This window comes from Acipenser ruthenus, chromosome 33 (assembly GCF_902713425.1).
Source record: "Acipenser ruthenus chromosome 33, fAciRut3.2 maternal haplotype, whole genome shotgun sequence".
In the NCBI taxonomy this organism is placed as follows: domain Eukaryota; kingdom Metazoa; phylum Chordata; class Actinopteri; order Acipenseriformes; family Acipenseridae; genus Acipenser; species Acipenser ruthenus.
The window spans coordinates 12,517,159-12,530,209 of record NC_081221.1 but is presented as its reverse complement, the minus strand read 5'-3'; the positions used below and the strand labels follow the sequence as shown (position 1 = coordinate 12,530,209).

At 43.6% G+C, this 13,051-nt stretch overlaps 1 long non-coding RNA gene across 1 annotated transcript; it reads right to left on the bottom strand.

Moving 5' to 3' along the window:
* Nucleotides 1-42: 42 nt before the first annotated feature.
* Nucleotides 43-3,354, bottom strand: LOC117964767 (uncharacterized). The gene is made up of 6 exons (XR_004661208.2): nucleotides 3,259-3,354; nucleotides 2,667-2,924; nucleotides 2,290-2,520; nucleotides 1,298-2,173; nucleotides 1,009-1,110; nucleotides 43-763 (listed from the first exon to the last, which is right to left on the bottom strand). It is a non-coding gene; the product is annotated as an uncharacterized LOC117964767 (long non-coding RNA).
* Between the last annotated feature and the right edge of the window lie 9,697 nt (nucleotides 3,355-13,051).

The following is a 13,051-nucleotide window of genomic DNA, read 5'->3' as shown; positions in this document are numbered from 1 at the left end:
ACACTTTATAAACACCTGAACACGTTTACAAATCTACAGGTGTTTAAGATCTAAACACATAAATGCTCTCTTATTTTTACAATACAAAAAGACACAAATTAAACAACTTACTTTTATTTATTGCATATTTCAAAGTTAAGCCAAAAACTTTTTTTTTTCACAAAAAATCTTTTGCAAGAGTAACAAGTATTTGAATTGTAATAAATATTTAAAATTTGTAGAATAAAATCTGTTACACCTATATACATATATATGATTGTATTAAAAACATCTAAAACATCAAATAGAATACTGTATATGACCACTCCCTGAAATAAATTATTTAAATACACAATAAAAACATACTACCTTATCATGAAATCCAGATTTAACAAATAATTTACAATTATTTAATTTGTTTACAGATATTTACAATTATGTAAGAATGTTATTGTTGTAATTCATTAATTTAATCGTTAAACCCTTTTGCAAATAAATCTGTATTGATGGGATTTGCATCCAGTAAATGGGTCTCCCAATATATATTGCTGCAGGAATCCAAGCACCTGCGAATAAACTTTGGGGTACTGCAGGTGGAAGGCATAGTACGTTCCCAGGAGAACAAGCACAGCATCCAATACAGTTTTTGCTTGGCAAAATATCGCAACAGTATCCCTACTATTACAGCTTCCTGGAGGGTGTTCTTTGCAACACAAAGAACAAGATGCGGTGGTTCTTCTTGTGTGGTTTTCAGGTACTTGTCAAGTTCACTTGTAGATATATCCTGAAAAATATAACATAATGAAATGATGACAAAATAATATAAATATATAAAATATAACATTTTTATTGTACTTTGCTAGATAAAAGAAAGATGATTTTAAATGTACTGTGTCAATAGTTAGCATTCTATAAGTCAATATAATTATGCTTGAATGACAATAAGAGGACATCTTGTTTGAAGCTGAGTCAATGGGTGCCCCCCCCCCACTCCCAAACATTTTGATTAATGTTATTTGGTATAATTACCTTGTATACAGTGATGACCGAAACTGACTTTTTCCCCTTTCCTTGATCAAATTTCGTTTTTTCTTCAATGAGCTGAATTACAGGTAGCATTCTGAGATCTCCCTGAAATGATAATGGGGCGGGGGTAATGACCTTTGTATAAGTGATTGCTTTGTACAGTGGCGGGGTGTGAAGGGGGAGAGGGAGGGGGTTTGTTCTTTTTGTTTGTTACCTTCGTGCGTTTCCAGCTGGCAAAGCCACAAGTCATTCACAAGAATACAATGTGTTTTGTGATCGTTTATTTCCTCACCTCTTTCTTGGATCCAATCAGTAACTCAGAGACCGTCCTAACCTGTTCAGCCCTTTTGCACAATGTTTCAAATCATGTACTTCCAAGGACCATTGCAAATTCACCCATTACCTCATAGAAAAACACATGCACAAGTTGTAAAAAATAAAAAAAAATAAAAACTACCTCCAAAGCAGGAATGTTGAACTAGAATTTATAAACCCAGGACCTATGCTGTCAGATAACAGTTTTAGAAAATGGTTGACATTACATTAAAAATAAATATTTACTTAAAATGAATAAGAAATAAAGTAAAATAAATGTCACAAAATGAGTTTCTGTATATCATCATCATAATAACTGTACTTGAATTGGATTAAAGCAAATCGCAACCTTTAAACCAACATTCACAACCACAATTTGAATTTTATTTTAGTGATCAGAAATATTGACTGTTTGATGAAACTGTAGAAGGAAAATAATAATGCAGTTAACTGTAAGCAGGTGAATTGTAGTATCCTCTCTATAACTTTACAATAACATGAGTAAATAAACAAATACTTACACATTTTCCCCATTCAAAACAAGGGTAAACTTCAACAACTGGTTTAATTCTTCCAGCTGGAAGAGTGGTCAGCCACAATCGACGATTGCCAAAGGTTTCTTTAAGAAGAATGTCTATGTGATTGTCATTAGGCTTTAGTCAAATTCTTTTCTTAATTCTTCGACATGGCGGACGTATTCTTCATCGGGCCGTTCTTCAGGCCTCTGTATGATAGGTACCTGGGCTTTCTTTGCCATAATTGGTGCCGAACTGGAGTCAATGGGCAGGTTTTTCCTTTTTAAAGACCACCTCATGTGCCTCATCTTCTGACTGAGGCACTTAGAAAATAAGGACTACAAAAGAACAAGAGGTGAAAACAAGAATTGTGAATAAATACATCAAGTTTCAGAAAGAAATGGCAAGCTTCATTTCCCAATGTATTGTTTTGCATACTTGAATTCCATCTTACCCATGGTTCATTCCCTTCATGCTTAATGCATGGGTATTTGCTATACAGCTTTTTTTCCAAAGGCCTTGTATTCAGAACTGTCACTTAGGCTGGGATAATTAGCCAGGTAATAATTAGATACTTCATCAACCATTTTATGCCATATCCCTCTTGAATTGCCAGCCAGAAGACTTCTATGCACCAGGGCAGAAAATGGAGGCAGAGGGGTTCTATCATCCACTGTTGATCATCCTGTAGAGTATAATAACAAATAATAATACAAAACCAAAAGAAATAAGACTGAGGCTGATATTCATTGATAAAGAGTGCAATCTTAATAATGTGCAACAAAACTAAATTGATGAACAAGATAAAAATAAACATAAACAGGTACTGACTCCCATTTGCAAAAGACTCCATGTACGCTGCGGAGTCAAGGGATAGGATTTCATTTATTTTTTCGGAATCAGACTTCTGCTCAATTGATGTTATGCTCGCTTGTTCTTCTGTGGGTATCTGTGGGATCCAACTCTCTCCTTCCATCAGTATTATTAAAGTTTCTGATTGCATCTCCAATAAGATTTTGTCATCATCAATCTCAGTTCCGTCAGTTTCCAGGACCAGTATATGCCCTTTTTTTGGAAGGTTTTGTGAACCTGAAAAGGTTATCAATAATTGATCATTTAGATTTATACATAACAAAATAAGAAATGGCAGAACAACAGACAGCCATTCAGCCCATTTGACTTTTTCATTCTATTTCTGTTCAGCTGTTGTTAGATCCGTGCTCCATTTTGTGCCACCAGCCAATTCAACTACAGAATAATGAATCATCCCAACACTGCCTTAAACTGTATATAACAGACTGTAAAATACAAGTGGAATGTAGTTAATTACACCACCCGTCCACCCATTGCAACCTTACAGAAAGATTATAGAAGATTATTTGGAATTATAGAAAGTTATATCAGTATCATTTTATCTACTCACCTTTTTCAAGAAGTTCTTTGAAGGATGTTCCGCTGACCATTTTGTTTTGTTTAGGCTGTCAATCCTACACTTTGGAGACACCCATGGCTTTTATCACTGTGCAGTAAAGATTATAGAATCAGGGGGCGGGCTTGGGTGAGTTACACTGTTGCGTAGCTTCACAGTAGCTATTCAATACTGTATCACTTTCACAGCATAATATTATGTGCATCTTCTATATACACATTTTGGAGTTACATACTTCAATAACGTTAGATTAGGTAACATTTTATCATTTATAAGCATTCAGCAATGTCAGACTTAGCTAATGTTTGAAAAATAAACTCCGAAAAAATCCTAGTAAATGTTACTAGTAATAATAATAATAGGAAAGCGGTATACTACAAGTGAAAAATGTGCGACCTGACCGGTATTTATTGACAATTCACCACATTTTATTAACTTATGTATCGCTAATGGGAACTGTAATTTAACTCCGGCGAGGCCATGCTGTTGATTTAGTTTTGGGCTCACAGTTGAGGCTCTTGAGGCTGCGCAGACTTTTAAACCCGTGGATGCGTGACCTGGTGACGTCTTTTCCGGCGGAGTTCACGATAAGTTTCCCGCAGAAATCCACGTGTTCATTACCTCGCACCCCAGAATGGCTTGGTGCCCGTGCTAATATAATATCTGTGTCTCTGACTGCACCTTCATTGAATGCTATTAGAATATCATGTATAATATCTTTCCTGACTCCAGTCCCTGTCTCAATAGCATTCAGTGAACTCAGAGCCCCAGTAAACAGGACTGCGCTGGCTGCTTTTATTAACATCACTTTATGTATCGCACCTACCTGCTGGCCATGCTGCTTCCGGCTGAAGACTGATGACGATGCAAGCGTGACGACGCGGCTATGCGTCGAATCTGCGCCGCGGTGCTCTGTGGGAACTGTAGTTTGTTTAATATTTTTGCAGATGTAGTAAAACACATTCGTTTTAGAAAAACGTGAACAAATATAATAATGTGATCCATCCAACCCCAGCTGCTCAACCCCTTTCTTAAGCTGAAGGAACACGAAAACACTTTTTCAGGACCAGTGGTTTGAAACCTGGTTCCAGGAGACCGGGAGGCCTAGTTTGAGGTTGCTGTATCAAACCCCAAGCCTCCCCTGGTGTGCCCTGCAGTGGCCTGAAACCAACTTCCATGGCCGGAAGTGGCTTCGTGTTCCCTCCGCTTTACTCGCGATTCTGTCAGATTTCTGCGGCACCGCGGCGATGGTTAATGTTGCTGATACCAGCAGCAGGACAAGAGCACTGGCGGCTCTGCGACAGCAGGTGGTGCTGTTTCCCTAGATTCCACAGGCACCAGTAAAGGCTGTCTGAGTCACAGGTCCTGAAAACACCCATAGGGTTGTATTGTGATCTCTTAAACTAATGGAGAGGATACTGTTAAATTAGTAACTATATTATTCACACTGCTCTGGTGTTTTCTCCGAGTCAGGGTGATTTATAATAAATCCCTTTTCAATGTCACTCAATGCTGTGAATGCATCGTGAAACAATGTCCTAGTTTTAAGAGTTTCAGATGGATTGGAGGTTTGAAAATGCACCAGCGATTCCACACAGGAGAGAAACCTTACCACTGCAGTTGCTGTGGGAAGTCTTTTATGGCCTCCGGTTCTCTTAAAAGACACAAATGCAAGTTGTGAAAGTTTAGTCAGAATGTGAGTGTGTGTTCATTCACCTGCACTCAGAAATCCCAGTCTTTTTAAACAGCAGCTTAATATAAAAACTGTGAGAACTCTGCTGAATGTCTACAGAAGACGCAGATCCCTCAATATTAAACACACTGTTCTGAAGCTGTTCCATTATAAAGTACATTCCTATAAGTGTTTTAGCATTATAATTGATTTCTCTTTTAAAATGTCCCTTTGAACTAGCTTTAAAACATAGCTTGTCTTAATTCCAACTAATGTCTGTTTAACTCTTCCTAACATAATAAACTGCATTGCAATGAGAATTTCAAGCGGTTTTAATCAGTAAGAAGGGTTTCTATTAACATGATTAGTAAGCTGTGTGTTAATTGTGTTCAGATGAACTTCAAGATTGAGAGAAATAATCTGAGTAAACCCTATCTTTGTAAACAAATAAATAATAATAATAATAATAATAATAATAATAATAATAATAATAATAATAATAATAATAATAATAATAAATGGTCTGATTGTGGCAGTTGTATATTTGAAAATATATTGTGGTTTGTTCTTTTTTTCTGCTATGTTCTGTACAGTGATTTGCGATACTTTTGTATACAAAGCGCTATATAAATGCAATAAACAAATAAAGAAAGAAATAAAAAATCTACAAGAGGAACACCTGCCATACACACAGCATGCAAATACAGCACTGTGCAAAAGAGCTGGCCAAAACATTAGGAACACCTGCCATACACACAGCATGCAAATACAGCACTGTGCAATAGAGCTGGCCAAAACATTAGGAACACCTGCCATACACACTGCATGCAAATACAGCACTGTGCAAAAGACTGGCCAAAACATTAGGAACACCTGCCATACACACAGCATGCAAATACAGCACTGTGCAAAAGAGCTGGCCAAAACATTAGGAACACCTGCCATACACACAGCATGCAAATACAGCACTGTGCAAAAGAGCTGGCCAAAACATTAGGAACACCTGCCATACACACAGCATGCAAATACAGCACTGTGCAAAAGAGCTGGCCAAAACATTAGGAACACCTGCCACACACACAGCATGCAAATACAGCACTGTGCAAAAGAGCTGGCCAAAACATTAGGAACACCTGCCATACACACTGCATACAAATACACACAATACAGCACTGTGCAAAAGAGCTGGCCAAAATATTAGGAACACCTGCCATACACACTGCATACAAATACACACAATACAGCACTGTGCAAAAGAGCTGGCCAAAACATTAGGAACACCTGCCATACACACTGCATACAAATACACACAATACAGCACTGTGCAAAAGAGCTGGCCAAAACATTAGGAACACCTGCCTGTGGCAAAGCGCCCCGCCCCTGTGTGCATTTGTGTTATGTGTTGTATGTTGCGTGTGTAAATGTTGGTGTATAGATTGGTACACGGGATATAAACGGGTCTGTGTTTCACATGTATTTAAAGTGTAGATTTGTATTTAGGCACGAGGAGAGCACAAATCACTTCACGTGCTGGTTAAATGTAATATGTGAGCACGGGGTTGCACAGAATTAATTCACGTGCTGGGATTCAAGTGAATAATTAATTAGTAATTGAATCCCAGCACAACAGTATAAATAGGCACATTGTTAGTCAGTCAGGGTTAGGTGTTCAGAGAGTGGAGAACGGGTGAGAGAGAAGGAGTAAAGTAAATATAAAAGAGTGTAAATATAATAGGTGTTTTGTTTGTACTCACCGTGTTTGTTCGTCTCCGTTTCACCTGTGTGTTAGTGTTTAGTCGTTTTGTATGTCTGTTTATTTTGGCGCAAGTGCCGTGTCCCATGTTTTTGTCTGTTCAAACCTTTTATTTTCTGTCTGTTATTAAATGCTGAGCGCAATCACGCGCTCAGCTTTACCAAAACCCCATCTCTCTGTTTATTTATTTCCTCCATCTGGTCTGACGCCACCCACTCCGGCCGTCTTTGTGACACGTGGTGTCATCGTGGGATAATAGCGCCTCCAAGCGTCAGACCAGGAGAGGGGGTTTTGTAAAAAAAAAAAAAAAAAAAATAGTAAAGCGAGGATGGGAAGAAAGAGCTGCAGGAAGCAGCAGAAGCAGCATCAGCAACAACAACAGCTGCAGCCCTCATCCTGCATGCCGGGCTGGGAGGAGGACAGCCACAACGGGGCAGTAGCCACCCCTCTACCCCCACTGCCACCGGGTTCCCCACCGTCCCGGGAAATATGGGACTGGCTGGTGCACCCCGAGGGGAACTTCGCCAGTGACCTCCCCATGGTTATTCACGCACTGCAGATGCGAGATGGGAAACGATGGGAGGACTGGGAGCAACAGCACAACCCGGCATCCGTTCGTGACCTCACCATTGTGGTGCTGGGTTACCTAGCTGCAGACATGGGAGGGATGCCTTCCAGTGAGCAAGAGGGAGAGGAGCAGTCGCTGCCCTCTCCAGTACCTGAGCGGGAGGAGCCTGAGCGTCCACAGCCCGAATGGGAGGAGCCTGAGCGTCCACAGCCCGAGTGGGAGGAGCCTGAGCGTCCACAGCCCGAGTGGGAGGAGCCTGAGCGTCCACAGCCCGAGTGAGAGGAGCCTGAGCGTCCACAGCCCGAGTGGGAGGAGCCTGAGCGTCCACAGCCCGAGTGGGAGGAGCCTGAGCGTCCACAGCCCGAGTGGGAGGAACCCGAACGTCCTACGCCTGAGTGGGAGGAACCCGAACGTCCTACGCCTGAGTGGGGGGAATCCGAGTGTCCACAGCCCAAAAGGGAGGAGTCGGGGCGTCCACAGCCCAAAAGGGAGGAGGTCGAGGATGATGGCTGGGAGGTTTTTTTAAAGAACCTCGCAGCAGAGTTATGCCCTGGCTGTGGGGCTTATGGGCACACGTTAGCCATATGCCCCACCCAGTATGAAGAGGAGGAACCAGCGCCCAGACGGGGGGACCGCGAGCGTCCAGCGCCCAGACGGGGGGACCGTGAGCGTCCAGCGCCCAGACGGGGGGACCGCGGGAATCCGAAGCCTGAGAGGCAGCTGTTCCCACCTTCACCAGCAGAGCAAGAATGCCTGCTGGTTTCCCCTTCAGAAGCAGAGCCGCACCAGTCCGCTGCAAGAGAGGCAGAGCAGCACCAGTCCCCTGAAAAAGGGGGAGACTACACGCTGCTCCCACCTCCATCGGCAGGAGACTACACGCTGCTCCCACCTTCACCGGCAGGAGCAGAGCAGCCGGAGCTGCCTCTGCCACTTCCAGGAGCAGAGGAGCAGGAGCTGCCTCTGCCTCCGCCACCTACATCGGCAGGAGCAGAGCAGCCGGAGCTGCCTCTGCCTCCGCCACCTACACCGGCAGGAGCAAAGGAGCAGGAGCTGCCTCTGCCACTTCCAGGAGCAGAGGAGCTGCCTCTGCCTCTGCCACTGCCAGAAGCAGAACAGCAGGAGCTGTCTCTGCTTCCCATACCTCCACCACGGGGAGTACGGTGGCCGGAGCCCCAGAAAGGGGAGCTGTCGGCCACGAAGAAGGGGGGGGAGGAGGTCTGGAGACCACCAACCCCAGCAGCAGTTTCGCTGCCGGAGATCGTGGGGGAGGTCAGGAGACCTGCTCCCACTGCAGCAGTTTCGCTGCCGGAGATCGTGGGGGAGGTCCGGAGACCTGCTCCCACTGCAGCAGTTTCGCTGCCGGAGATCGTGGGGGAGGTCCGGAGACCTGCTCCCACTGCAGCAGTTTCGCTGCCGGAGATCGTGGGGGAGGTCCGGAGACCTGCTCCCACTGCAGCTTCTTCGCTGCCGGCAGTACTGTGGTCGGAGCCCCACCAAAGGGAGCTACCGGCTACAAAGAAGGGGGACGAGGTCTGGAGACCACTTTCCCCAGCAGCAGTTTCGCTGCAGGAGTTCTTGTGGCAGGAGCCCCACAGGAGGGAGCTGCCGGCTACGAAGAAGGGGGAGGTCGGGGGACCACCTGCCCCCGCAGCTTTTTCGCTGCAGGACGGGACCAACAGGCTGTCAGCCGTGCCACTACCGGCAGGGGTGCTGACAGCATGGCCAGCCATGGGCCCACTGAAGCCTCCCTTCCCAGCCCGAGACTTTGTCCTGGACTGCTGGATTTTTAAGGGGGGAGGTGGCCGTTGAGGCCATGTGTGCTGCGCACAAGGGGGGGTATATGTGGCAAAGCGCCCCGCCCCTGTGTGCATTTGTGTTATGTGTTGTATGTTGCGTGTGTAAATGTTGGTGTATAGATTGGTACACGGGATATAAACGGGTCTGTGTTTCACATGTATTTAAAGTGTAGATTTGTATTTAGGCACGAGGAGAGCACAAATCACTTCACGTGCTGGTTAAATGTAATATGTGAGCACGGGGTTGCACAGAATTAATTCACGTGCTGGGATTCAAGTGAATAATTAATTAGTAATTGAATCCCAGCACAACAGTATAAATAGGCACATTGTTAGTCAGTCAGGGTTAGGTGTTCAGAGAGTGGAGAACGGGTGAGAGAGAAGGAGTAAAGTAAATATAAAAGAGTGTAAATATAATAGGTGTTTTGTTTGTACTCACCGTGTTTGTTCGTCTCCGTTTCACCTGTGTGTTAGTGTTTAGTCGTTTTGTATGTCTGTTTATTTTGGCACAAGTGCCGTGTCCCGTGTTTTTGTCTGTTCAAACCTTTTATTTTCTGTCTGTTATTAAATGCTGAGCGCAATCACGCGCTCAGCTTTACCAAAACCCCATCTCTCTGTTTATTTATTTCCTCCATCTGGTCTGACGCCACCCACTCCGGCCGTCTTTGTGACACTGCCATACACACTGCATGCAAATACACACAATACAGCACTGTGCAAAAGAGCTGGCCAAAACATTAGGAACACCTGCCATACAGGGCAACAGTGTGTTCCAACTGCAATCATCACTGTGCATATTTGTTATTAATAATAATAATAATAATAATAATAATAATAATAATAATAATAATAATAATAATAATAATAATAATAATTATTATTATTATTATTATTATTATTATTATTATTATTATTATTATTATTATTAATAATAATAATTAGTCATTTAGCAGACGCATTTGTCCAAAGTGACTTACAGAGACTAGGTGGTAACCTCTGCATCACAACTGCTGCTGCCGAGTCCCTTCCAATAGGACCTTGATGGTTTTGCGTCTCATCCGAAGGACGGAGCACAAGCAGGTTAAGTGACTTGCTCAGGGGCGCACACAGTGAGTCAGTGGCTGAGGCAAGATTTACTGTGGGAAACTGGACCCCTGGACCCCTGCCTCTCTTATTCCCAGCACATCTCCACTCTGGCACGCACTTGCCGATTCTTCCTGAGCAACATCCGAAGAATCCGACCCTTCCTCACCAACTACGTCACCCAGCTCCTGGTCCAGGCCTTGGTACTCTCCCGCCTAGACTACTGCAACTCCCTCCTGGCTGGCCTCCCTGCATCCGCCACCCGTCCGCTCCAGCTCATCCAGAACTCCGCTGCCCGCCTGGTGTTCTCTCTGCCTCGCTTCTCCCACGCAACTCCACTACTCCGCTCGCTCCACTGGCTCCCGATCACCGCTCGCATCCAGTTCAAGACTCTTGTACTAGCCTACAGATGCCTTGACCAGACTGCACCCAGTTACCTCCAGACCCTCATCTCTCCCTACACCCCCACTCGACCTAACAGTCCTAACAGTGTTGTAATTGTTGGACAGTCCCTAGTATTAACAGTGTTGTAATTGTTGGACAGTCCCTAGTATTAACACTGCTGTAATTGGTAGACATTCCCTAGTACTAACAGTGTTGTAATTGATAGACAGTCCCTAGCACTAACAGTGTTGTAATTGATAGACCGCCTCTAGTACTAACAGTGTTATAATTGGTAGACAGTCCCTAGAGTGCAGCGCTGACAGTAAGAACATGGCTGCTCACAAGGGCGTTAATGTTATACAAATTAAATCAAAATCAGTATTTCCTTTCATCATTGAATCCGATTCACAGCATTAAACAACATGACAGAGGCTGGGTGTAAACCAGTAACCACACACACCACAAGCGAGCGTCTCAACCACTATGCAAAAGAGCAACACATGCGTGGTGTGAATATGATGCATGATGTGCTTACAGAGCTCTGAACCTCATCTCAACGCTAGGGCTCAGAATACGAAAGGACGGTGCACACACACACACTGCACTGCACACACACACACTGCACTGCACACACACTGCACACACACACACTGCACAGCATACACACTGCACACACACACACACTGCACACACACACCCTGCACAGCATACACACTGCACACACACACACACACACTGCACACACACACACACACACACACACTGCACAGCATACACACTGCACACACACACACACACTGCACACACACACACACACTGCACACACACACACTGCACACCATACACACTGCACACACACACACTGCACACACACACACACTGCACAGCATACACCCTGCACACACACACACACTGCACAGCATCCACACTGCACACACACACACACACACTGCGCAGCATACACATTGCACACACACTGCACACACACACACTGCACACACACACACTGCAGACACACAGACACTGCACACACACACAAACAGCACACACACAAACAGCACACACACACTGCACACAGACACTGCACACACAAACACACACACACACACACACACACACACCTGCACAGCACACTGCACAGGACACATACACACAGCACACACACACACACACACACTGCACAGAACTATTGATGATGGGCAGAGCCCTTTCATTGGTAAACAGGGACTGATGATGTTTCTATGGAGACTTCAGCCACTTCTAACCTGATATAAGACACTCATGGTTTGTATGCAGAAATAAATACAAGCACAGGTTCCGATCCTGAGGCATAATTAGCAGCTATCTCAGTAGAATGTGGGATCACACAGGTCATGTACAGCAGTGGTGAAAATCCAGATGGAAAACAGCAAAGAACAACTTGCAATTGATTTTATATTTCAGATGTTATTGTTATATTTCATACATTATTTTTTGGGTGATACAATTCTGCTTAATCTTTTTTCCCCCCATATGCTCTCCCTTTGTAACAGTGTTCACAATCAGATTGCTCTGTGCTGCTCTGAACAAAACAGACACTTCTGGATAGACTTCCTGTGTCAGAAACAGCAACGGAAAGCTTTATCACATGACGTGTGTCCTAAACGTTTAAAGCAGATGACGTGAGGCTTAAGCTGACCACACTGTGGCTGAGGCGTACTGCAGAATGTGTGAAGCTTGAGATAAAGAACTTGTTTCACACCTTGTATGGAGATAGAGCAGAGACAGCTAATATAATATCTCATGTTAATCACACCCCCTTCACCTCTTAATGCTTAACAGCACACAAGAAAAGCTTCATGAATTACCAACGCACCATTTTATTGTGTGTGTTAATTATTAGTAACAACAAAGTGAACGAGACCAGCTACTGTAATGTCAAACAGTTGATCATTGAACAGTGTTAGATACTCTGATGTATATTTGTTTAATCTGTGATCTTTAGTTGCTTTTGTGCATTTTCATTTGCAAGTGAACTGTGACATTAGGGCCTTATCAAGCACTATATTCTGCAATTTTGAATACTGACTTTGGATACGGTTTTAAATCTGGAAACAGTTTTATTTATTTTTTTTGCTAATTGCATTGCCTTTTACGTTGTACGCAGTTCTGTGCATGGGTAACATTTTTATTTCATTTTGCTGTTGGGTCGTCAGCAGGTCATTTTACATACTGGTACAATACCTACCGGATTTAAAAGTATGTACTGTATTACAGTCCACGTGTCCACAGTCGTCTCTTTTGGCAAGTAGGATATTTTTAGAATCATATCGCTCTGAATTAAAATACTACTTCTGTTGAAAATATAGTACTGTACCAACAAGACCACCTACAGTACATCTAAATGGAAGCCCACTTATTTTAAAACACAGTCCTTTCAGCTGTGTATTTTTGACATTGTATTCCCTGAAAAACAGACAAGGGTTGGAATGGGACAAAATGAAATACAGTAATGAGATATGCGTCACACGCGTTTAACCGTCACTGAAGGC